We start from the raw sequence: 23,335 nt of genomic DNA on the forward strand, positions 1-23,335 counted from the left end.
TAACAAGGGAGCAGTAAGGAGGACAAACACTGATGCACAGTGGAAAACACAGAGCCCAGTGCTGCTCTGAAAGCTGTTGCTTAAAACTGCTTTACTTCTTTTAGGCTATATGTTTCAACTTATTAAGGGAGCTGCCCAACCTGTGCCATTCAAATGTTAGAATTTGGCTACAGTTTGGAAAGAGAAGGAATGGGAAAGGGAATGGTAATGACTAGAAAGAAAACATAGCAGGAGAAAAGGCAGTTCAATTCCACTGCATTCTAGAAAGCCAGTTTGGTCTCTGAGTAGTGCCTTTCTGTGAGGTTCTCTGAAAGAGGTGTAACGGTTATTTCCTGGCTCTTCCATGACGCAGGGGATGCTGAGCCATTCCTTTTCCTGCCATCAGGTTAGGAAACAGGGCAACTCCAGCCCCAGCATATTGAGGATGCTGCTGATGTGTGTGATGTGCATGTGTCTAATCCATTAACTGTGGAAAGGGAAGAGCATGTTCCTAATTCCTTCCCGTGTCACTGCACCAGCCTGATGTTCTGGTTACTGCCTCCATGCAGTCCTGCTGATGTTAGCAGGAGTTTTGTCATGTGTGGCAAATCTTCGTTGAAGTATTTTCACTGCTAAGCAACAGGATTTCATTTCTTCTGTGCATTTTTATCCTGCAGACAGATGAAAAGAATGTAGGGATTTTCTCCTCTTAATGCTGGTATATTTTGGTGGAATTAAAAATCAGATAGGATGAATCAATAGCAAATAGGAGAAGGAATTCCTGTGTGGAAAGTGTAAATACAGGGAACACTTGGTAAAATTCTCTGGTTATGTTAAGCAGAGTACAAGACTAAGACATTATAATGATGACTTTTGAGCATATTCTTTATTGCATTGGGCCATAATGCACCAGTTCAGCAAAACACTTTTGTCTGTGCTTAACTGCAAATGTGCAAAAATTCCCTTTCAATTTAGTGAGTGTTTAGGACTGTCCTACTCATGGTTAGTTTTCCTTGAATCTAATCTTTATGGCAGTGATAGAGCAACGGCTTTTTACACATGTCTGGTAATGGGTACCCAAGTGAGAACACTTGAAAGGGAGTTCATTTCCAAACAGTGCTGAGTGGTGTACCTTTAGGAAATCAGCTTCACTGTGGTGTCTCCAGCAGAGACAAGGAGAAAGTGAAATATTCAAATGCACTAATGACTTTTGGAAATGCTGCTGACAATATTTGTAGTACCCAAGGGTAATTCTAAGGGAAATCCCAGAAAAATTGACATGTCCCTCCCAGAAGGATTGAGAGGCAGTGGTGTTTGCACTGTTAGATGGTTCATTTTGAAGGTGGATGTGTAACTGCTGTATCTTAAAGGTGCATGGACTGTTGGCTGGTGACATGTAATCCAAGTTGGTACAAGCTGTTTTATAACAAATCCCTCCCTCCCCTAAATAACAACATTTATTTTTGTGACCTGCAGAGTGGTCATTGTTTTATTTCTGATGAATCTGACAGCTCTCACACAGCCACATGACTCCAAAGCAGAATATCATTGTAGCTTCAGGTTTTGGGCAAGATTTCATGGTTACTGGTGCTACCAAACTTTCCTGTTTGGGGTGTTCTTACTTTTGGAAGCTGGCTGGGAAGATGAGGGAGGATCTGGCTGTTGGGATGTGTTGCAGGAGCAGATAGGGATGCATCACTCTTCTTCTTTTCCTGTGTCAGGCGATAAATGGTTCATCTTCCTTCCTCTTCCTTGACAGTCAGGGAATGCTTTGAGCAGGTTGCTTTAAGGGAGAGCCACACCTCTGCTGATGAGTTATTAATTGCATGCTGTCACAAGTGGTTAGTATGGTTTAGGTAAGGGAGTCCTCCCATCCTTGCCACAGCTCTTTCTCCTCATATGGATTCTCAGAAAGAAGAAGAAGAAAAGAAAAAAAAAAATCCCCCTAACCTTGGAAACTCCCGTTACTGAACCTCTCTTCTCCCTCTCAGGACCTGTACCAGTTCTGTGAACTAATGAAACTATCCACCTGAGAGTTGCACATCCCTTAGTCAGACTGCAAGATCTCCTGAGGTTTGCAGAACTACTCCAAATGAGCAAATACTTATTTTTGAAACCAGCTTCAAGACTGTGAAAAAACCCTCCATTGCTCTGTCAGACCTTTTACAGAAGATACACTTAATGGGGAGAGCAAAATGATATTCTCTTCACCTCCCTTATTCCTGCAGTTTCGGAGTTTACATGCCCTCGCTGAAACCACACTTTTGCTTGACAAAAATTACTACTGTGTAGCAGTTCGCTGAGCAACATGCTTAGCTTGACTTCTGCGTTTTTACTCCCAGTTATTACATCCTCCTACTTATGCTGCTCCTTGCATGACCAGTGTATGTGTTTGCTGTCATTTGTGTGGCAATATCTTTGGTTAAGTGCTGCTATCTCTGCTTGCTGGTTTTGTGCGGATACCTTGCCGTGTCTGACCTGCTGCTGTCTCTTCCTAACGATTGACGTTGGTGACATGGAATTATTTGACAGTCAGTGCCTTACTGCTGGTGGTAGCACTTCTTGTTGCTTCTGCCCTTTTGCTAAAAGGAAAGGTGAAAGAAATGCCCTCATCCATCACATTTCTCTGCTGGGGGGACAGGGGTCAGAGAGCTGGGGAGGGGAGCTCCTTGCTTTGGTGTGGATTTTCAAGGGTGCCAGCAGGAAAAGCACCAATAGGAGGCTGACTTGCAACTCATCAGGTTCTGGATGAAGGTGGATTTGTAACTACATTTTGCTGTTGCTTAACATCATCCTTTCTGCCCAGCCATACAATGTGATTAAAATCCCAGGGAGGACAAAGGAATCTCTCTTTTAAAGCAGGCCTCTGTCTTCTCAGTGTGTTTTCACTATATGCTGTCCCACTTCTGGACCAGGCACTTGAGGGGATTTCCAGTCCATTTGGTAGCTGCTCTTCCAGTCTTCCCTGCCCTCCCTTCAGATACAGCTTTCAGAGAGAGGATGACGTTTGCTTTTGTGTGTCTGAGTCTTACTGTTACTGGCTGTTCCCCACACACAATCTTCCCCATTGTGGTATTTATGCCCTGCCACATGTAGATATTACAGGGAGAAGCTAAGCAATAAAGGCAAGCTTGATGTGCAGTGGTGATCCCCAAACCAGTGAACACTAATATGTAAAGAATACAGCACCTTGCTCTGATAGGGTAGGCCAAGCCACTCTGCCAACACGGAGGAGTTTCCCACTGTGGTACAGGAGAGTTTCAAAATTACTTAGAGCTGGGTGCTGGAGTCACAATGAAGTCTGTGTTTTCTATTTTCTTCTAGTCCATCACTCATTTGGTTACATCCCGTGGGTGTCTATGTTGTCCTAGGTCCCTTGGCACATGCTGCATTTGGGGAAGGAGGAAAAACAGCTGCTGCCGTTGGGTCCAGAAGGGTTTTGGTGAATCCTTATGAGCACTTGGTGCTTTCTCTCCCATCCCTCTCCTGTGCAGACATGTTGGAGGGGGACAGTGGGCTTGGTGGGGTGGATGGGAGCTCACGCAGGGTATCTGCTAAGTGAAGAACTGCTGGTAACACCTCCTCTCTTCAAATCAGTGCAGTAAATAGATTTAGTCTGGTTTATTTAGTAACTAAGTATGCATTTCAGTTGAGATGTGTTAACTGGATTGAATGCTTCTAGGTCATAGTTTGAGACAAACAGCTATCACCTTGGCAAAGCAAAACTCTCTAATAAGAAATAATATGTCAGATCAGTCTGTCTTCATTGTTGGAGAAAGGATACTGTATTCTGAAATCTTTGTCTTTCAAAGCATACTGTTCCCTTGTGGATCAGGCAACTATTTCTGCAATTAAATTTTAAATGTATATGAGAGTAAAACCTGAAATATCTTAGTCCAAACTTTATTGTAAAATTACAAATGTGGAGACAAAGCCGGAAGCAAAGTTTAATCTTCAGCTTTTCCTTCTTCATTATCAGTGTAATTTTGAAGCTGGTAATAGAAGACTAAAGTCTGAGCTGAGGAAAAAGTGGAGGCTTTAGTTTGCACATCTTCCGTTATGCAAGTTTTTTCCCTTTGTAGAACTTCTGCATGCTACAGTACTGGAGAGCAGAAGCTGCTCTTAAGAGCACAAGGTAGGCAGGGAAGTACTTGCAGAGACCTTATGGATCTCCTCTGGTGTCATTGAAAAACAGTTGTTTCACATGCATGGGAAAAATAAATGCTCAAATAAGAAAAGGCTGTTGACTTTGCAATATAACCCTGCAAAACTGGCAATTTCTACAGCTGTAGCCAGTAGCCTGAGGCAAAATACCTTTGGATCTGAATGCCTGAATTGTCATATGTAGTTTGGCCATATCAGGTTTTGAATTATTTTGGAGGCCAGTTCTAGGTTTCTCCCAAAAGGGCTCTCAATGTCATCAGGATCAAAGGAAACTGCAACTTGAAAAAGTAAACCTAACAATTTAAAAATATGTGTTCAACTGATACCACTTTATGAATATTTGTTACTATGGTGGCATACTGAGGTGATAGAGCTGAAGCTCTGAAGGCAAAAAATGAAAAATTGTCCAAGTCAGTGAGTTGAGCATTTTCTGTTCTAAGATTAATGCTAGCAGTCCATGTCCCCCTACCATCTTCACGAGTAAGGAATTACTGGCACAATGTGCAGATATGTTTCTGGAAGTAGAAGAGAGAAAATTTTTTATAAACTTGGAGGGGAAAAAAAGGCAAGCAGAAAGCCTTGAATTAGCCTGCAGAATACCGAATTCAACTGCAAGGTTCAGTCAGTATGAAACTAGTCCTTCTGTAGGTGCTTTCCTTCACTAGCTATTTTAGTTTAAGGTGAGAGCTTGTATGTGCAAGCCTTTTAGCAGAATCATATGTGCTGCTCCCAGGCTTTTTGTAGAAAGGGAGGAATGCTGTTCAGGATGACATTACAGATCCACATCTTGCTTATGGGAAAGAGTTGTGGTGGGTCTTTGTCTGGCCTAATGCTCTATAAACAAACCATGGGTATGAGGCGGTCCTGCTCAGGAATCAAATTCTGTCAGAAAGCCTGTGAATCTGTGTGGTGTCTTGGCCAAAGCCTTTAGATCCTGTGGGGTGGAAATAATAAGCAGGGTCCAAGCTGGGATCATCATCCAGGAGTGAAAGATCAGCAAATACTGCCCTGTTGGTGCTCTGGGCCAGGGAGAGAGGTTTCTTGGGGATGTCTGAAGGACCAGGGCACATGGGGCCCTGGTGGTCTGGGCTCACTTTGCTGTACAGGCAGATGGGACCAGAGTGGATGGTGTCACATTATTGTAGTGGTTATATTTAAATGTGAGGTCAGAGTTTCAATACAGCAACTAATGGCAGCAGGAACGTTACTGGGCTGACTCATGTTGCCAAGAATATACTCTAATTTCTGCGTGCATCCCTGCACAGGGGGAGAGGAACGGATGCTGCAATCTTGTGTTATACCAGTGCAACCCAGTTTTAGACCCTGCACCTATTTCATCCCTTCTTTTGTCTCTACCTTGGCTGGATGTGGTTTTGGTGGAATAGGGTTAATTGAACAGTGTTGGACAGCAGAGGTTGCTGAAGGGATGTGAATGACCTTGTGTAGAGCATGTTTGACAGACCCTACTGCAAGGGCTCAAGGTCTCCATCTTCCTACCCTGGGCCCCTGCGACAAACTCGCATGTCACAGTGTGGTTGTGCTACAGGCACAGGGAGTGGATATGAACACATTAGCATTTGCAAGGTGCAGCTGTGAGATGTGGCCATGAGAGCACAGTACAGCTTGTTTTGTACCATGTGTGAGAGTGCAGTGATTGAGCCTTTCTCCGTGGGGACAGGCAGCACTTTAGGGGAAGCTGTGTGTTGCATCTCTAAATCTGTGGCAAGAAAGAGTGCAAGGAGAGCTGTCTCTTGTTGCAGAGAAAGTAAACAAGTATGTAAAGGGCAGTGAGGTATTAAAGCTTTTCTTATTTCAGTATGGTGGAGAGACATGAGGGTCCTGACTACATTGAGTAATTAGTGCTAAAAATAACTAACTGTTTTTGGAAAGAGACAGGCAATGAGCCCTGCAAGGAGATGGTATGACTGGTGAAAACAAGGGCTGCAATTCTATGGCAGCTCTAACAGCTTTGTCTGTGGCCGTGGGAAAGGCTGGGTGGGACTGTTGGAGAGTGACCAGCTGGTTTCATCTCTGGAGTCATTTGGCTAAAAGCAGAGCTGGAGACACTGAGAAGGTCACAGCAGTGAGGGCAATGGAGCTAATAACTGAGTTTCCTGGAGAACAAAACCATGGAAAATGCCTTGAGTGTGAGGTTTTCTTAATGAAAAGCCAGGTGTAATCTGAGCACATCTCTTCCATAGACTAAAGAGAACCACCGTGTTTCTCCATGTGTCTGGCCTTCACATCTGAGTATGAAGTAGGAGGAGTGAGTTGGATACAGCTGGAAAGTGTGTGAACCCGTGGGTATGTGGCTTCAGGGGTGGAGGGAAGTTGATTTGAGCATATGTCATGAATCTGGCCTGAAGACAGCATTTCTGGGCAGAAAAAAAAGGTTGTATCCTTGGAAAAACAGTGCATAGTCACCCCAAAATTCAGCATTTTTGCCTTGAAAATTAAAGATGGGTAAGGTACATTTGGAAGTAGGAGGCTGATGTAATAACCATTGCACAATCAGTTCCTGTGCTGTAATTTCTCTATTCCTGTTTACAGCCTTTCTGTAATAAGTTTTCACGGTTGAGACAGTTATCTGGATTTAATTTTCTTTTGATAAGGAGCATTGTTTTCTCCTTCTTATAGACCTCCTGAAGCCTAGCTGTCACGTAATTCCTCTAGTAAAGGAGATGCTGGGCACACATCTCCATCCTTAGATCAAGCCTGACCCCACTGTGCTGCAAAAAGGGGTAACACCATGAAGATCTTTAAGGTGCTGGGCTGCCTAGTGCATGTGGCAGAAGAAGAGTGGGGCTTGTGGGTGTACTTGACTCTTTGGTACAGCATGATGGCATCTCTGTGGATGGGGAGCTGGGAAGACTTCTTGGTCTCTAGGGCTTCAGCTTTCACTGTTGCTGTGCATTCAGCCCTGATGCTGGCCAAGTGCGAGCATCATGTGTATGACAGGTTTTTTAATAATGCTAAGTTGTCTGCCAGTGATATTTACCCATCTTTTTTTCAGTTTGCTCCCATTAAGTCTTTTTTCCCTAATGGACAGGTGGTGCCAGCTGACAGTGGATGTCCTCAGCAGGCTCCAGTGAACAGCAGTATTGGAAGGAGCTGGCTGAAAAAGCCCAAGTGACACTGGCGTGGCTGTACTGGGAATGCAGCAGGCGGCCCCTCAGAGGCTGCAGCCTCAGCCAAGCCAGATGCAGGAACAGTTTAGCAGGATGAAACTGCTATCTGATCCAGCAGCCCCTGAGGCTCAGAGATGTGCCATGAACCCCCCAAATGCTCCTCTGTACATTGGCTGCAGATGCGATTGGGGCTTTCCCACTAGAGGGCAGTTTTATCATGCCTGCATTTTCATAGGTTGCTGATTTCATTTAACAGAGTTCCTCCTTAAGACCAACAGAAATTCAGGTGAAAGCCATGCTCAGCATTTAATTATTTCATCAGCTACCAAGGGCCTATGTGAATGGTAAAACCATCTATTTGGAAATTAACTACTCAACGTAAAGCAGGTATTGAGGAACAATATTTTGAATGCGTCATGTGTCTTTGGGAACAAGCACACCCCAGATGCGTCACAGTTGTGTGGAAATGAGTGAGTGTGACTGGTGCACGTATTCTGCACTGAGAGCAGGCACACAGCTTCTGGATGCTTCTGCTGGTAAAAGCAGAGAGATAGCAGGTTTGTATCATGGAAGTTTTTTAATGTATTCTGAAGCTTTACAAAGAAAACCCAAAGAATCCCCAAAGACCCTAATTCTCGATGGAAAATGCAAGTGCTCTCTACTAGGACACTAACAGTCTTAGAGGTTTTGTTTCTGAGATGAATAGTGATATACTAATAAGCATTAATATTTCAGAAAGCTAAGTGAGTAAGAACCATGATTTCAGGCTCACTTAATAATCTAGACCTGAGATGCAGCTTGGGCAGCTTTCTGCATTGTGAGGCATGGTTGTGTTGGGAATATCACACTCAGTTCTGCTGATGATATGTGAGAAGATGTGAGCTATCCATGTGTGACACGGAGACAACATGATCCTCAGTTCCCTCTAGGTGCCTGGAAATATCCAGGGTTTTGCCTTCCTGAGATCTGAGCTAATGTTGGAAGAAATGAGAGATGGTGACCTTGCTGGGAAGCTTAGCCAGACAATATTTATTTCTTATTCTTTGTATAGTTATACTTGACTGGGCCGTTTGTCCCTGAGCTAGGCACAGTGTCTGGGAAGAGTGTCTGAAGGCATGCCTCATGTCTCCTTTTCCCTGGGTTTAGGAACCTCTAGGGCTTCTTCTTGGAAGCCTTGCCAGAAAAGCTGAACTCTGATTTAGCCATTGTGATAGTGATTACTTTGTAAGTCTGTTCTGCCCTTTCCCTGGCCTTGTGGGAAGTGGGTTCCCCAGCAGACAAACTCAATATGGGCTACATTCTCTTCAATGCCTGGTCTAGCTCCACTCCCTCACTTCTCATTTTGAGGAGGGCATAGCAGGTCACAAATTCCTTTTCAGCCTTTGTGGAAGCTGTTTGCTCCCACCCTGAAGCCAATAGTGCTGGGTCATGGCACCAGGCTCAGGCTCTAGAGGCAGGACTGCATAGCTAGGAGCACTGTACTAAACAGTGCTTTTGTTTCCCTGATGGCTGCCTGGTGCATCAAACATAAAAAGCTATGCAAATTCAATTAGAGCATTCACAGCACACCTGAGAAGTTATGCTAGACAGTCTCTCCAGATGGATGCTCTTGCTAGACAGCCTGTAAGGCCATGTCATTTCTTATTTGCCAGTATCTTGCTTGCTTGTATTGGGAACTCTGACTGCGATGCTCCTTCCTCATGATGCTTGCCAGAGTTTCTCTCCGCATGATTCATCCCTCCGAGACAGTACGAGCAAGTTTTCAGTTGTCTGCAGCAGAAGCACAATGGTTTCCTTGTGCAGGCTGTGTGGGGCTTAACCCATGAAGTGCTGAGTGAAGCTCTTGTCCCCAAACTGTCTGACAAGGACAGACTCCACTTTCATCTATTGCTTCCTCAGTGCTACCCCTTCCTACTGGTGTGGGTGCAATTCCTCCAATGGTAAACTCTGGAAGTCATAGGAGAGCAGAGAAGAACAGGCTGGTGCTACAGGCTCTCAGAGTGTGCCCAAGCCCCATCCTTGATGGGTCTTCTTCCTCTGATCAAGGGACATGTCCAAAGAAGCTGTCTTTTCTTGTTCAGAAAGACCTCTGTCCCCATGAGGGAACATGGCTCTGTCTTCATCCTTTCCACCCTTGTGTGTTTGATCTTGCATGGTCAATAGGCTTCTGTGTTGGGCTTAGCACATTGTTTTGGATCTCGTGCTGCTTGTTTGTTTTTCTGATTGTCTTATTTTCTAAGTGTTTCCAGACAAACTGTAGGCTGGTTCCTGTTAGCTTGTCTGCCCTCTGTTCCACCTTCTCTCATCTGTCTTTCTCCTTTCTCAAGTTTCCCACAAGAAACTATATTGCTGTTAGGGTCTTTGTTCTTCTTTGCTCTCTTTGTCCAAGCCTCTGTCCACAGTCCTTTCCTTCTCTGAAGTAGTAAAGCTGCTTTAACCTAGGCCCGAGAGAAGTATATTAGCAGCTCTTTGCTTTCTTCAACAATTAGGAACAAAGTCTGTGTTTTAAGTTTTCTATAGGGTGTGAATAGAAATGTATGGGCAAAATCATATTTAAATACCATTGTATGGAGTCCAAAGCAAAGGGATTTTCTTAAAGTATACTTTTTTTTTCTTTTTAGTAATTAATTTGGAACTTTTTATTTTGTTTTCATGTCTGGTCTTCTAGTTTGTACTTGCTTCACCCTGTTTTCTAGAGTTTTGCTGTATCATTACAGCATCTCTGATTCTTGCAGCTGGAACTTAAAATATGTATTTATTTCAGACATAGTAAAAATTTGTGATCAGCTCACTGGAGTTGGTAACACAGATTCTTACCTACTTGTTCAGCAAAACCACGTTAGAAATAAACTTTACAGTCTTGTATCACTTCCTACCCCACTTAATGTAGTATTTTGTTCATGTTTTGCTGAAATTCCCTGCCTATCATCCCTAGAGGTCTTAGGTCATCCTCTCCTTAGCATTTCTGTTATCCGTGGCAGGTGCTGGCTGCTTAGGACCTTGTATTTTCTCTTCAGTTTTCTTCTCAAATGTTGCAGATGTTTAGATTCTGTTTTCTGGTTGCTCTGGTCAGCAGTGGTTTATAATGATGATCCTTCTTGATGACTTACTTTCTGGGTCCTAACTCTATCTATTTCTGCCAACCATCAGTCTTAAAGACAGTGGTAGAAAACAGACTGTTCAGTTAATTCTGCTTGTCTGTAGAGCTTGTTGTGATATTGTCCATTTCTGCAATGGTCTGGTCAATTAAATCCAGCTCTTGCTACCTGAAATTACTACTGCTTATCTTGTCAGAGATAGAGGATAGTTAAAACCACATCACTTTGATTCTTTAGGGCTGCTACTGTGTGGTAATGATTTGAGATTTTTTTCTTGGGCAGAATAGTTTCTTTAGGAGTATTGTCAGTCTGTCCTTATATGGGTTACAGTCTGTCCGAAATAGAGCTGGAGCCCAGCAGTCAGGCCAGCAACGGCAGAAGGATCCCTGTTGGGTTGTACAACCTGCTCTTCACCTGTATGGTCTTATTCCAGCCTTGTTCTTATTCCAACATTCAGAGTCTATTGCTAGTTGATGCTTTTCATTTTGTTCCTCAGAACCTGAAACTATTGCACTATACTTAATCTCTACAGAGAACACAATAATATCTGTTCTTTTTGTTCTTCTTGTTTTTTTTTTTTTTTTCTTGTTTTTTTTTTTTTTTTTCTTAACATATGAGTGGGCAGTGGCACAATGACTCATTCTGACTCAACTGAGGTTTTTCAGAAGGGGTAAGGCAGAATGAGGGTTGAAACCTGTTTCACCTTCTTATTGGTTTGTGTGGAAGTCAAAAAAAGACTGTATTGACATGTTTTGAGAACTCTCTGTGTGAAGCCCAGCATCCCAAAACACTGAGGATAGCCTCAAACTCCCTTCTCAGGCTGCCCTTGTTTCCTACCAGTCTGGTTTTCTGGAGCAAGTAGGTGCAGTGAGCCATGTCAACTTGTGCTCTTGTGGCAGGAGCAGGAGCTCCCTGTGGTAACTAGTGCAGCTGCAGGGTCCATGTCCTAGCTGGATAATTCTGTCTTTGGTTGGAAGTTGTTTTTGGGACATCAGAATGTATTTCTTTTTTCTCTACCCGCCTTGTACCCTTGTTGAGTTGTTGTCCTTTCCAAGGTGATCTAGGACTTTGCCACCCACTGCCTCCTGGTTCTGGGAGAGTGCCTGTCTCTTGCCAGCAAACCGAATCACGGGCGCTTGTATCCTCCTGTTTCAGCTCCATGTTTGCAGCATCCTCATTTGCTTGAATGGGACAATCTGGCAGGCCTGTTGGTTTTAACATTTGGTTTGACTGTAAATGCAGGTATTGCTTTAGCCAGTTGTATGTCCTGAGATGGATAAGCCATGTTCTCAGCTTGCTGTAATTAGCGTGGTTTGAATTCACAGTTGTAAGGTTAGAATCCAAACATCTGTAAACACGTAAAAGTACCTCCACTGATTTTTCAGGCTCAGGCACATTTAGAGATCTGGTCTTTGTCGGCAGGTGGTCTAGCTGCCAAGTTGTCACAGAGAAGATGGGCACCACTGCTGTTCCGCTTTCCCTTTAGTTTTAGATTATGCCTCTGTCCAGAGCAAACCTGCTGACAGGTGAGTGTTTGCTTTAAAGTCTCCATTATTTTTGTGAAGGAAGAAAATGAAAAAGTAGTGACGGTCTTTAACAATGTAGCCCAGCAGTCCTGTAGATTTTAGTCCAAATAAGGCTGCAAGGCTGTCCTAATTGGAAAAAGCTGCCTGAGATTTCTCAGAAGAGTTGCACAGTCAGGTGAATTGGCAGTGCAGAAGGTTTTGTCTGCTTCTGAGCCATCACAAGTAGCTACTCTTAGGCACAGCGCTACTGTCTAGACGGGAAAGCGTTTCATTTTTTTCCGTAACTGGAATAAATACATCCCGGAAGTGCTTCTATTAAAAACCAAAATCACTTGATTGCCTTGAATTAGTGAATATGATAATCCCAGGAGAGACTTCTTATCCTTTTCCCAAGAGACAGGTTGGAGAGGTTTAGGCGGGTTCGAAGGGGCCATGTGTTCTTGTTTAGTCTCTGTCTGCCCATCGCAATGACTTGCAAAATCCCAGAATAAGCTGAGCAAAATTCTGAATTTCCAAATCAAGACAAAACTTGGAAATGTTATTGTTAGACTGAAATGTGTCAGGAAAAAGTGTATTTTAAAACATTGATATATTTTTGATATTTTCCCAGGTCAAAATAGTTTGGTTTAAAAAACTGAGTTACAGATTTCTGTTTTTCCTTCTAGTTCACTATTAAGTGCAATTTTCCCAAAAGCATATTAGCTCATGAGTCTTACAGCTTCTGAGCGTGCTTTGATACAGTCTGTCTCGGGGGCTGATCTTCCAGCTGAGTACTCTGTACTCATTTTGGCTCCTGCAGCATTATACAGGGCTTGGTTTAATCAGAAATTCATTTAACATTACGAAGACACACATTCCTCCAAAGAGCCTAGTAAGAGTAACTTTTTCCAGACTGTGAGGGAAGTGTAGCTCTGCATTATCTGATATTGCCTGGAAGTGAAACAGCTGCATTACAGTTCAAGAAAGTGGAATATTCAGTTAGAAATGAGTGACCTGACCAAAACTTTGCTTCATAATTTTCTTCACAGAAAGTTAAAATTAAAAAAAAAGGGGGGGAGGCAGGGGAGGGAGGGAGTGGCATTTGATTATTTGGTTTTGTGGAAACTTCAGTTCTTGTATGACATTATGTCCTATCCAAACATAAACACAAGGAACACATATTTTCTCCTTTAAAGAAAGCAAAGCAAAACAAAACAAAATTTAATTCTCGGTACTGTGCTAAACCACTGCAACTAATGCATCACCTCCGAACATCATCTGCGACTTGCCTGCTTTTCTGCATCTTTCTCTGTGACTCTCATTGTGAGGGCTGAAGTCCAGACCCTGTTCAAGTCAATGCTAAAACTTCCACTGATTTCCTTTCACAGAAGAGATTTCACCCATTCTCTGTTTTGGTAGTGGCCAGTATGATGAAATATATCTTAGCTGTCATAAAACTACTATGCAGGGCTTCTAAGTTCCTGTGTAACTCTAGTTTCAATCCTCCTATGTTTCACTGGTTCTGAGACAGAAAGTCTAGATGCCTAGGGAGTCCTAAAAATAAATTTGAGACTTGTTTTGTATTTTATACTGTAAATTCTGAATATTTCTATTGAGGCTGTGTTAAGGAACTGCATATCTCATGCCCTAGTAACAGACAAAAATCTGTTGTGTTTTAGCTTTGCTGGTAGGTGTTATGGAGATTTGGTGTTTAAGAATTGGTGTGTGGTTATACCAATTTGATTTCAGGATTTTCTGTGAACGGGGCACTTCTGCTTTCCCTGCTTGTCTGTTTATCACCAGTGGGTGAATGTAATCAAATAAATTACCATGGTGGGCAGAGTGAATTGGAAAAGGGGGGGAGACTGGCCCCGTTCTCCTGCGGCAACAAGAGGCAGCGTACACAAAATGAGCCATTTGAATTCTCCCCTTTCTCACTGCTCTTTACCGCCTGTCCTAAAGTCAGACAGATCTGCACTTGCATAAACAGAGCTTAACCTGCTCATAGACCTGGCAGTGGGAACTTGATACCCCCTATTATAAAGGGAAGACCTAGGTGAGATTTCTAGTATTTCAATCACGTGCTTTACACACCTACAGTTTTCTGGCATCTTCCTCCCACATGTAAGAAACTTCATTCTGTGGTCTGAGATTTTGTTCAAAACTCTGCAGCTGCAAAATGCAGTTTGCGTGTGCATCAGTGTCACAGCAGCCCCTGGGACCTGGGCTGCTGGAGTGAGGTGGTCCACCTCCCTTTGAAGAATTTCTTCTGCCATCGAACAACTCATATTAATCCCTCTGTCTCCAAACCAGAAACATCTCCATGTTGTGAAGAGAACACAAATAACGAAGGGCTGTCAAATGTTTTGGGCTCCTTAGACGTCAGGAGTAGCCAAGACACAAAGTCTTGCCTTCAGAAGCTCCCAGTGTGACTATTGGAATTGAGGTAGCCTGAGGAACAACCCAGCCCCTGCAAAGTGGGCAGCAAGGCCTGAGTTGTTAGCCCAGCTTCTCAGTTGTTGAAGTTTCCCCCAAGTTTCTGTTGCTTGGGCAGATATTTCCAGGCTGAACTGCTGCTTGAGATGAAAAATATTTTGGCTTGATTCACAGAAAATTGGCTTCTTCGTGCTGTGTTCTCATGACTGTTCAGCTCCTGGTATTAACCTCTCTGCAAACAGCTGAGTTGGCACCATGCACAATACAATGAGCTTCTCAAGAGCTCCTGCTGTATTTTTCTGTGGTCTCTTGTACTTACTCTTTCATTTCTCCTTGTTTTCTCTGTTTCAGACCTGTTGGCCTTTCTGAAGTACAGCCTGCTGAACACTCGACAGTCCATGCTCTCCTCCCAGGTAAGATACCAGATGGTGTTAACTCTCCAGTAGGAACAGAGAAAATTGTTGTTCAGGTATCAGCTAGATCTTTCAAAAAAATCTCAAAAGTGTTTTGTACTGAAAGTGGCTGTTTTCAGGAGAACAGGTTTGCATCTGTGTGTGTATAAGAGAAACCTCCCTTCTCTAGGAGGTAGATAGTTTTGCTTGCCATAATGAGGGCTCTTCTGTAAGCATCAAAGCCAATCCTACCTGGCCCCTGATTCTAGCCCTGAGAAGAGCTGATGGGGATTGCTTTCAGAAGACAGCAGCATCTGCACTGTTTTACTTTCAGGAATCTCTGATTTACAGTGGTTGTGTCATGTTTATGGGCTTAATGTTTACAGATTTTGGAAGACTGCATTTTGTTGTCCAATGTTTTTTCAAATCTGCTTGTATTTTTGGCCTTTGTAGTTTTCCATCGGAGCTTGCACAGTTGGTGTAGTAGTATGCAGTAGGGCAAAACATTTCTTTTTGTTTCCTATAAATCTGCTGCCTGAAAATGTCATTGGTTGCCCCTAGATTTTGTGCAATGAGAAATAAATAATCTCTGGTTTTTTATCTTCTTTTCACTTACAGCTGTATGTCTGCCTACTGCCTGTTCCTCCTGTAGTAAAGTTTTCCAAACTGAAAAATCCTTCTTTACCTAATCTCAAGCTTCTAAGCTTTTGCTTTTTCACCTTGCCCCTCTCTTTGTGTTTCTAATTCTAGTGTATCTTCCCCTAATGCTCTGTCATATCTCATGAGTGCTGAGTTTGTGTCTTCAGTGTTCTGCACAAGAACATTGGGTTCTCCTTCCCAATTAATTTAGTAACTATTAACATATGTGTATGTTGGTAGGTTTTCTTCCCAAGTTGTATTAGATAGCACTTATTGATTTTGAAATTAATTTGCTGGTTTTCTCTTGACTTACCCTGGACCACAAGAGCCCTCTGTGACTCTTCACAGTCACCTTCAGATTTCACTATCGTGAATATTTGAGCAAATTTATCATCTCACCCTTCACCCTGAATTTCATTTATCTGTAATGTGAGGAGCACACATTTCACCTTTTGAAGTTAGATCAACAATATATCTTTAAACTATCTGAAAATGTGTGGGGAAAAACGGACATTTTTAAACTTCAGCGACTGATGTTTTGGGGTTTTTTGACAGTGTCTTTTTGGAACTACCCACAATGAAATCTCAAACTAAGTTTTTGGTGTGGGTGAGCATATCTCGAGCATTCACAAACACTTTGGCTTATTTGTCAGTTGTAAAGACTTTGAGAGTTTTTCTTATTTCTGAAACACACACAAATTCCCAGTATTAGTAGGTGATTGGCAATTACTGTGCTCTTTCCTGGTCTTTCCTCTTTTACCGGGGAATGATGTGAAATGTGAATACCTCCTGTTTCAATGCTGTTTTCAGTTAGCTGTCAGTTTGCCAGACTCATTCACACTAGCTGCAACTGCTCAGTTCACCTCCTGTTTGGAGCTGCAGGCAGCGTTCCTTGCTGATCTGATCGATCCCTCTGCAGATCCTATACTGATCAGGGTTTTCTGCCTGTCCCTGGAGTGCCCATTTGAATTTGGCTGAGAAACCACATAGTTTACAGGAAAGTACAGTTTTGCAGTTAAAGCAAAAATTAATCCAAACCCAACCAAATTATGAGGATCTGTCTGTGTCTTCTTGGCAGAAACGCATTCCTGTTTAGCAGCCAAGTGCTGTGACTGTGTCTGTGTCTTAAGTGAGTCCGTCTCTATCCATGTCTGGACTGTGGGTTTGCCATGTAATTTCTCCTTTGCACCCAAAAAGTTTTACTGTTAACAGAACCAAGCAGCAAGGAGTTGCCTTGGACTTGGAATGCTGCTAGTTTCTAAGTTTAAAAAAAAAAAAAAAGAAAATCACAAAGAGGCAAGTAGGATAAAATGCACAGCAGAGGGGCAGCGTATTGATGTGGAAGAGCTGGCGTGTCTGTGGGTCTGGAAGGGGGAGCTGGTGTTGACAAGCGAGGTTGTTTGGGAGCCATGGGTCAGGCTGTGGGGAGTTGGGGGAGAGTTGGAGCTGACCAGGAGGTGCAGTGAAGTGCTGTGCAGCCTTTGGGATACACAAGCAATGTAATGAGAGCATTGTCTGACTTCTCTGTGACCTCTCTCTGCTTACAGCTGCCTCCTGAGCAGCTGTTTTATTTGAACTGTGGCAGTCCACCTACGTCCATTCAGGACCCAGAAACAGTTGCAGGAAGCATAATTTATTTCCTCCTAATGGCTCGTTTTGGATATGTCAACAACACACTTCCTTTACATCTGCCTAATGTAGACCCTGCAGAGAGGGGAATGAGTCTGTATTTCCGTGTTTGGTCTGTCTTTAACTTCAGATCAAAGAAATGCTTAACTTTAGGGTAAGAGCTTCTTGGCTACCAGTTTCATTCTAAGATCTGGAGCCTGAGCTGTCACAGCTTATGTTAGTGAGTAAAGACTGTGCCCTAGGAACTCCACTTGACAACTTTTGTTTCTGAAGTGGAATAGGAACTTGCTTTTTCTTCCATGGGGGTATTAAATATATGCTTTCATAGATCAAATTAACTGGGTCTATTCCACTTAAGAAGAGAAGGCTCAGTAGGGTCACAACAGTGTGCAAATAAGGACATGCAGGAAGGAAGATAAATTGTTCTCCAGATCCATGGTGGAGAGAGCAAAAAGTCATGAACTGTTGTAGTGGAGGAGTATTCAAATTGGACCTAAGAGATATCTTTTAATGGAAAGGATAGGGAGGCACTGTCATCAATCATCCATGGCAGGTGCTGAATCTCCCCTGTCAGAGCTTTCCTGGACAAGTGCAGCAGGTGTTGGAGGTGAGTTAGGCACAGTGGCAGGGTCCAGGGCGCTTCCTGGTGAGCCCGTGGGAGAGCCAGGCTACTAAGACTGCTGTGACTCATATACAGGGCAGATGTTCTCAGTAACAAATATTGTTCATAAGAATGCAGATGCAGTCTCATCCCTTTCACTCTGTCAAAGGTAGAGTGCGGTTCCTGCACTGATTTCACATCATGAGGAAGTTCTGAGTTGCTTGGCTTTTCTTATGCAAGAATTTCTCCTTTGTCACAAACCCTGCTGTATTCTTCATGTTCTTGTATCTAAGTGCATGCCTATGTGAAACAGCATGGTGTCATTTTCTTGCTATTTCATTAAAGAAAACAGACACTGTAGCAACAGAATCCATCTCCTCCAATGCTGGGCAAAGTCAAGGCACTCATACACTGTACTTGTGTTGGACAATTTCCAAAGAAATCAAGCAGTGAAGTGGTGCAGGAGGCAGCAATAAAAGATCCTGGTGTGAATGTGAGAGTGTCGAAATAGCTAGTATGACCTTTGGTAGTCTAGCCTGCTTTTCTTATCTCTTTGTATTGCGGTCAAATATTTCATCATGTGTAAAAAACAAGAGTGTGGAAGGGAAAGAGGTAACAAAAATGTGTTATGCATGGGAAGTGGCACTGCCACAATGCAAGCTAGCAGTGACCTGGAAGCAGGGTGTTCTGAGATACCAGAGATAGGTGCTCAGCCTCTTTTAAAAGAAAATAATTTATCTGCAGTACACATGAGACTGTGTGTGGTGCTGCTTGTGTACATAGGCTGCATGATGAAATGAGCACAAAAACCCCTGTGTGTGTGTGAGTTCAGAATTCCTCAAGGGCTTTGACAGCAGTGCCAAAAGAAATGTCTGAAAGGCAGAGGGAAAGGCTCACTGTCATCTTTACATCTAATCGTTCACCATCTCCTGCAACCAAAGCTGCAACACAGACCACAAGTACATCATGAATTACCATGGCTCCTGAGCAGTCTTGAATGACTGGCTGTCAGTATTGCTCTTAACACTTACACCATGTAACAAATAATCTCAGACTTCTGCTTATCAAATGCTTAATGTTTCCATGTCTTGAGTTGGGTAATGCTCCAATTGTTAAACAAGGAATAAATTTGGAGGCTTGCCCATCACTGAGTTTATCTGATTGCAAGCTGAGCTTGGGAACTGGTCTTTGAACAATTTATCACACATAACCACAATGCAGCCAATGCATCTCAACTTCAAGGATAAAGTACCTGGTAATTTTCTGGGTTTTAATAGTATAGGTGAGGCTGTATTTGCCACACAATGATAAGGACTATAATCCTGAATGTGGATCCAGTTTTCCCAGGAGATCAGTGTTCAAATTCTGCCCTGGTGTTTTAAGCAAGATAGACCCTTGTCTGTGAATGGCATGTGGTTGAGATGTGCTTTGGAGGTCACAAACCTGAAGTATAGACACAACCACTAAGACAGTAAAGCATTGAACTGTTTGGAAATACTTCTGAGGAAGGCCTGTTCTTTACAGACATATGGCCAAAGTGCTTCAGATATCAAAAGTATTAGCAAACTACCTACTTCCGTGCTCAGCTAAAGAAGCTAAGAGTGTGTGTCACTTTTTCCTGTTTTTATTTATAGAAGGCTTTTTATTATCCAGATAATGTACTGCTCTGCTACTATCAAAGCGTCTTCTGACATCTGTGAAAAGAGAGTTATTTTCTGGCTTCAAACCTGCAATTGAAATTAATGGGGGAGGTTTCCTGTCTTGCCGCTCTTGCTGGCTGCAATGCTTTCCAGACAGACAACTGAGCAGCACTTGAGGGGTCAGTACTGAGTGTCTGTGGGTGCTTAGGCATTTTTTGGCTTTTCAGTCTTCCTCCTCACAGATGACGAGCATAGAATGGGAAGAAACTCTGCAGAATGAGAGAAGGCAGGAAGCTTTCAACACAGCCTTTTGACTTTGCTTCCTGTCTTTTGAACTGTCTCTTTGAGGGTTCCCAATCCCAAATGCTGTTCAGTAAAAGAGCAGGAGAGGGGTCTTGAGTGGAGGAGTGTAGGTGCTGGGGAGGGAGGCTGTCTTGGAGGGACATTTATCTTGAAGGAACTGTTATCCAGATAGGACCAATTCAGGAAGGAGAAAAGGGATATTAATAATCTGGAGACATTCAAAACCTGCCTGGACACATTCCTGCGTAGCCTCATCTAGGTGTTCCTGCTCCAGCAGGGGGATTGGACTAGATGATCTTTTGAGGTCCCTTCGAATCCCTAACATTCTGTGATTCTGGGGGGAGGACAGGGGATGGGTATGGCATAGAGCCCTCCCAGCACATTCCTGAGACCAAATGCACCACTCTCTCTCCACACCTGGCCCTTTACATGGTACTTCTGAGATCAAGGGCTCTGTGCTTGATTCTGCACTGTGTGATGGAGCATTTCCTTCCACTAGTTTTGCATATGCCATCTTTTTTTTTTTTTTTAATATATATCTCATTCTACTTGCAAGAGAGGATAACACAGATTCCCAGTCTGCTTTCTCTCATTATTGTTGTCTCTCTTGGCTACCTCTTTTACTGTGTAAGCAGTCCCACTTTATTCAGGCTCTAAGTCCTTCTATTAATTGGTTGTTCTGGTTACCTTTTTTTATCTCTGTCTATTTTAATAACAATTCTGCTGCTGACAGCATACTCATGTCTTTGATCTTTTTAATAACATTGCCACTTTCTAGTCAACAGCATGCAATTCATTATGGATCCTTCCTCCTGACTTTTTTTGGAGGGGGCTTGGGGATGGATGGTCTATAGCTGCAAGCAGATCTGAGCTCATTGGGAGATTAAGGCTGTTTGCCTTGAGCTTATTGCAGCAGTGTTCAGACAGGCAGAACCTCTGCCATAGGGAAGGATGCAGGGGACTTGAGGCAAAGCAGCGGGTTTCCCCATGTAGAGCGCTGAAAGAAGAGGCAGAGCTGCACAGCACTGTGGGAATTGCTAAGTCAGGTGTTACTGTGTAGGGATAAGCTACAGAGCACAAATCTGATTTCCAGCACTGGACAAGAACCCTTTGTTTTACTCAGTGTAATTGTATTGATTCAAAATGAGTTGTAACACATTCATGTTAAAATCAGCCATCCTCTTTCATATCCTGATGCCTACCCATACTATTGTAAAGTACTTCTGCTGCCAACTTATCCTGCTTAAATTTCCTTCTAGTATCAGTTGTTTGTGTATGAAGGGGCACTCTGAAGCTTATTTGACACAGACAGAAATAATCTGTTTCAGTTTCTCCTGTGCCAGTAACAATAATTACATAATAGGCCATCTTTGAGTTTCTACATACTTAGTGTCTCAGTTTCTATTTTCAATTTGTTTCTGGGTTTGATGTATCTCGTAACTTTCTGCAGTGACTGCAGAAAGGAGGGTGGCAAATAGGAAGTGTCTGTGCCGGAATCCATCCCTAAGCTTTAGTAAAGTTCTTGTATTGTTCTTTGCAGTTAAGACCAGCATACCCTGGTCTTTGTCTCTGGCTTTCAGCATTGTATTTAAAAAAAATGATCTGAATAAGTCTTGGTACTTTTAGTATAATCAGCTGTTTAATCCACAACAGCTTGAGTGGGGATTTTCAAACACCCTGTGTGACAAAATGTTGCCTGGCCAGAGAGGTGGCTAGTTCTGAAAAACAGAGGCTTTTGGTATTAAAAGGCATTGCTACAAACCCACACTTTATGCTTATACTAATTGGGTATTTGTCGAGTATGCAAGTCTTGGATGCAAAAGTACCTTCTCTAATAATTTGTTCCAGGATTTAACAATTTACTCCGAAGTACATCAATGTCGTGATTGCCACCAAAGGGCCCAGTAATTGGTAAGAAACTGATTGAAAATCATCCCAGTTCCATGCAGTGACCCCTTGACTAGGCCATGAAGAAAATGTCATCTCCAGAGGATTCTTTCTCTCACCCTAAACTAGATGAATGGGTTTCAGAGATAAACAATTTTCTTTGCATACTTATCTCTCCCTGTCGTTTAGTGAGAACATAGATGATCAGTTAGACTGAGCAGCTCTCAGGTACCAAATGCTAGAGGAGACTAATCCTACCTTAAATGTTTTTGTGTTATTGCCTGTGAATCATGGAAATCATTACTTGAATGCCATCTCCTTTCCCTTGTGAAGGTCACTACTGACAGCCATGTATGAAGGTGGCATGTGGTTTAACACAATGATTTGCTGTTTTCTTTGGTGGAACAAGTACCAGCAGCCTCACTCCAGGATTTCTGCTGGAACCAGGTCACAATGCAGGTCTGAATTACAACAGATGGTCCTCTATTAAATAGCAGTCCTTAGAGAATAAATGTGTCCAATTGGCTTTTGAGAGAAGTGATGGTAGAAAACTGTTGAAATCAGAGTGGAGATAGTTTTTTCTGTTGGTGGCAAAACTACATCAGAATACATGTGGGTGGTTCATCCCATGTCTGTGGTTCTCCAGATGTCCGCTTTCCAGTGCAGGCATTCCTATTCTTGGTTGATAAGGAGGTCTGGCAGTGGGAAGTGGGAAACACTCTTCTGTTCTCTGCCACTTCTTCATATCTGTGGCTTGGCTGTTAAGCAGAGCCTGGCAGCAGCTCTATACTGCCACATTTGGAGGATGGATCACACTCTCTGCGTACAACCCTGGACAGAAACAAAGGGGAATGGGGGCAATGTCCCCAGGGATACCAGTCCTGCCCTAAACTTGAAAACAGCCAAACATCTACTTGTACTGTCTAAACAGGATAGCTAAGGTTTGTCCTGGGGCTGAGTTGCAAATACCAGGTGTGGGAAATGAAGAGATGGGGCTGCTCTACCTACCCCTTCTTTCTGTCTGCCCATCTATCTCTGCTGGGCTCAAAAAGAGTCTGCGGCCAAAGACGGCTGGTGGTTAGCAGTCACACCATCTTGATTCAAATCCAGGGGTGAAGAGGATTGGTATTTAGAACTTCAGTCACAAAGACTGAGTCAAACTGACGGTGCCAAGCATCAGGAGTCTGATACCTGCAAAGATCATCTTACTACAGCTAGTAGAGTATTTATGTTCTACATTCCTAGTGCTTGGATGCTTTATTTCTTTTGTCTACCTTTAATTGTTTCAAAATGACTTCAAATCCTTAAATTGCTAAAGCTGAGGACAGCCATATTTAATCTCCCATCTGAGAAGTACACTCCTCCTGCCTCTGGGAGTGTAGCTGTGTCTGGCATTGAGTGTTACAAAAGCAGATGGTGGGAGCTGTCACTCAGGTGGATAGAAGGGAATCAGACGATAGAAGAAGTTGTCTTAGTGTTTTCCCAGTCCTTTGCCAAGGGATTTCCCTGGTGCGTTGTGAGAACATCAAGCCTTGGGCTGGTGATTGGTGATGTCATCCCGAATCACTTCTCTAGGTGTGTTGGTTTGACTGAAATCAAGTCAGTTTTCTTCATGCAGTTAGAATTTTTTCTTTTTCATAGCTAGCCACAGTCATTGTTTGGATTTAGTTTGAGAATAATAAGGTAGCACCTCCGTATAGAGTGGTTTTCTTCAAGTAGTTTTCCAGTGGTTTTGAGTTGTAATGAAGAGAATGTAAGAACTTACGGATATCTTAGCCATTGTCTGGGGGACAAAGATATTTCTGGATTTTTTTCTTCAGGTGTGAGGCAGCTAGGAAGGGGAGCATAGATGGGGCAGACCTTGACTGACAGCCAGACTAATCAATTAAAATGTTCTGTACCATTAGCATGTCGCCCTTTGTATATAATGGGAG

At 43.0% G+C, this 23,335-nt stretch overlaps 1 protein-coding gene across 1 annotated transcript in view; it reads left to right on the forward strand.

The window, feature by feature from the left end:
- FASLG (Fas ligand) overlaps positions 1-23,335 on the forward strand; it is a 146,767-nt gene that overhangs the window by 57,899 nt on the left and 65,533 nt on the right. Inside the window, exon 6 of the transcript XR_014184154.1 lies at positions 14,662-14,723. The gene's annotated coding sequence lies outside the window, so the exon portion shown is untranslated. The remainder of the gene's footprint in view (positions 1-14,661; positions 14,724-23,335) is intronic.

Source organism: Streptopelia decaocto (assembly GCF_964273445.1).
Source record: "Streptopelia decaocto genome assembly, chromosome: 5".
Taxonomy (NCBI): domain Eukaryota; kingdom Metazoa; phylum Chordata; class Aves; order Columbiformes; family Columbidae; genus Streptopelia; species Streptopelia decaocto.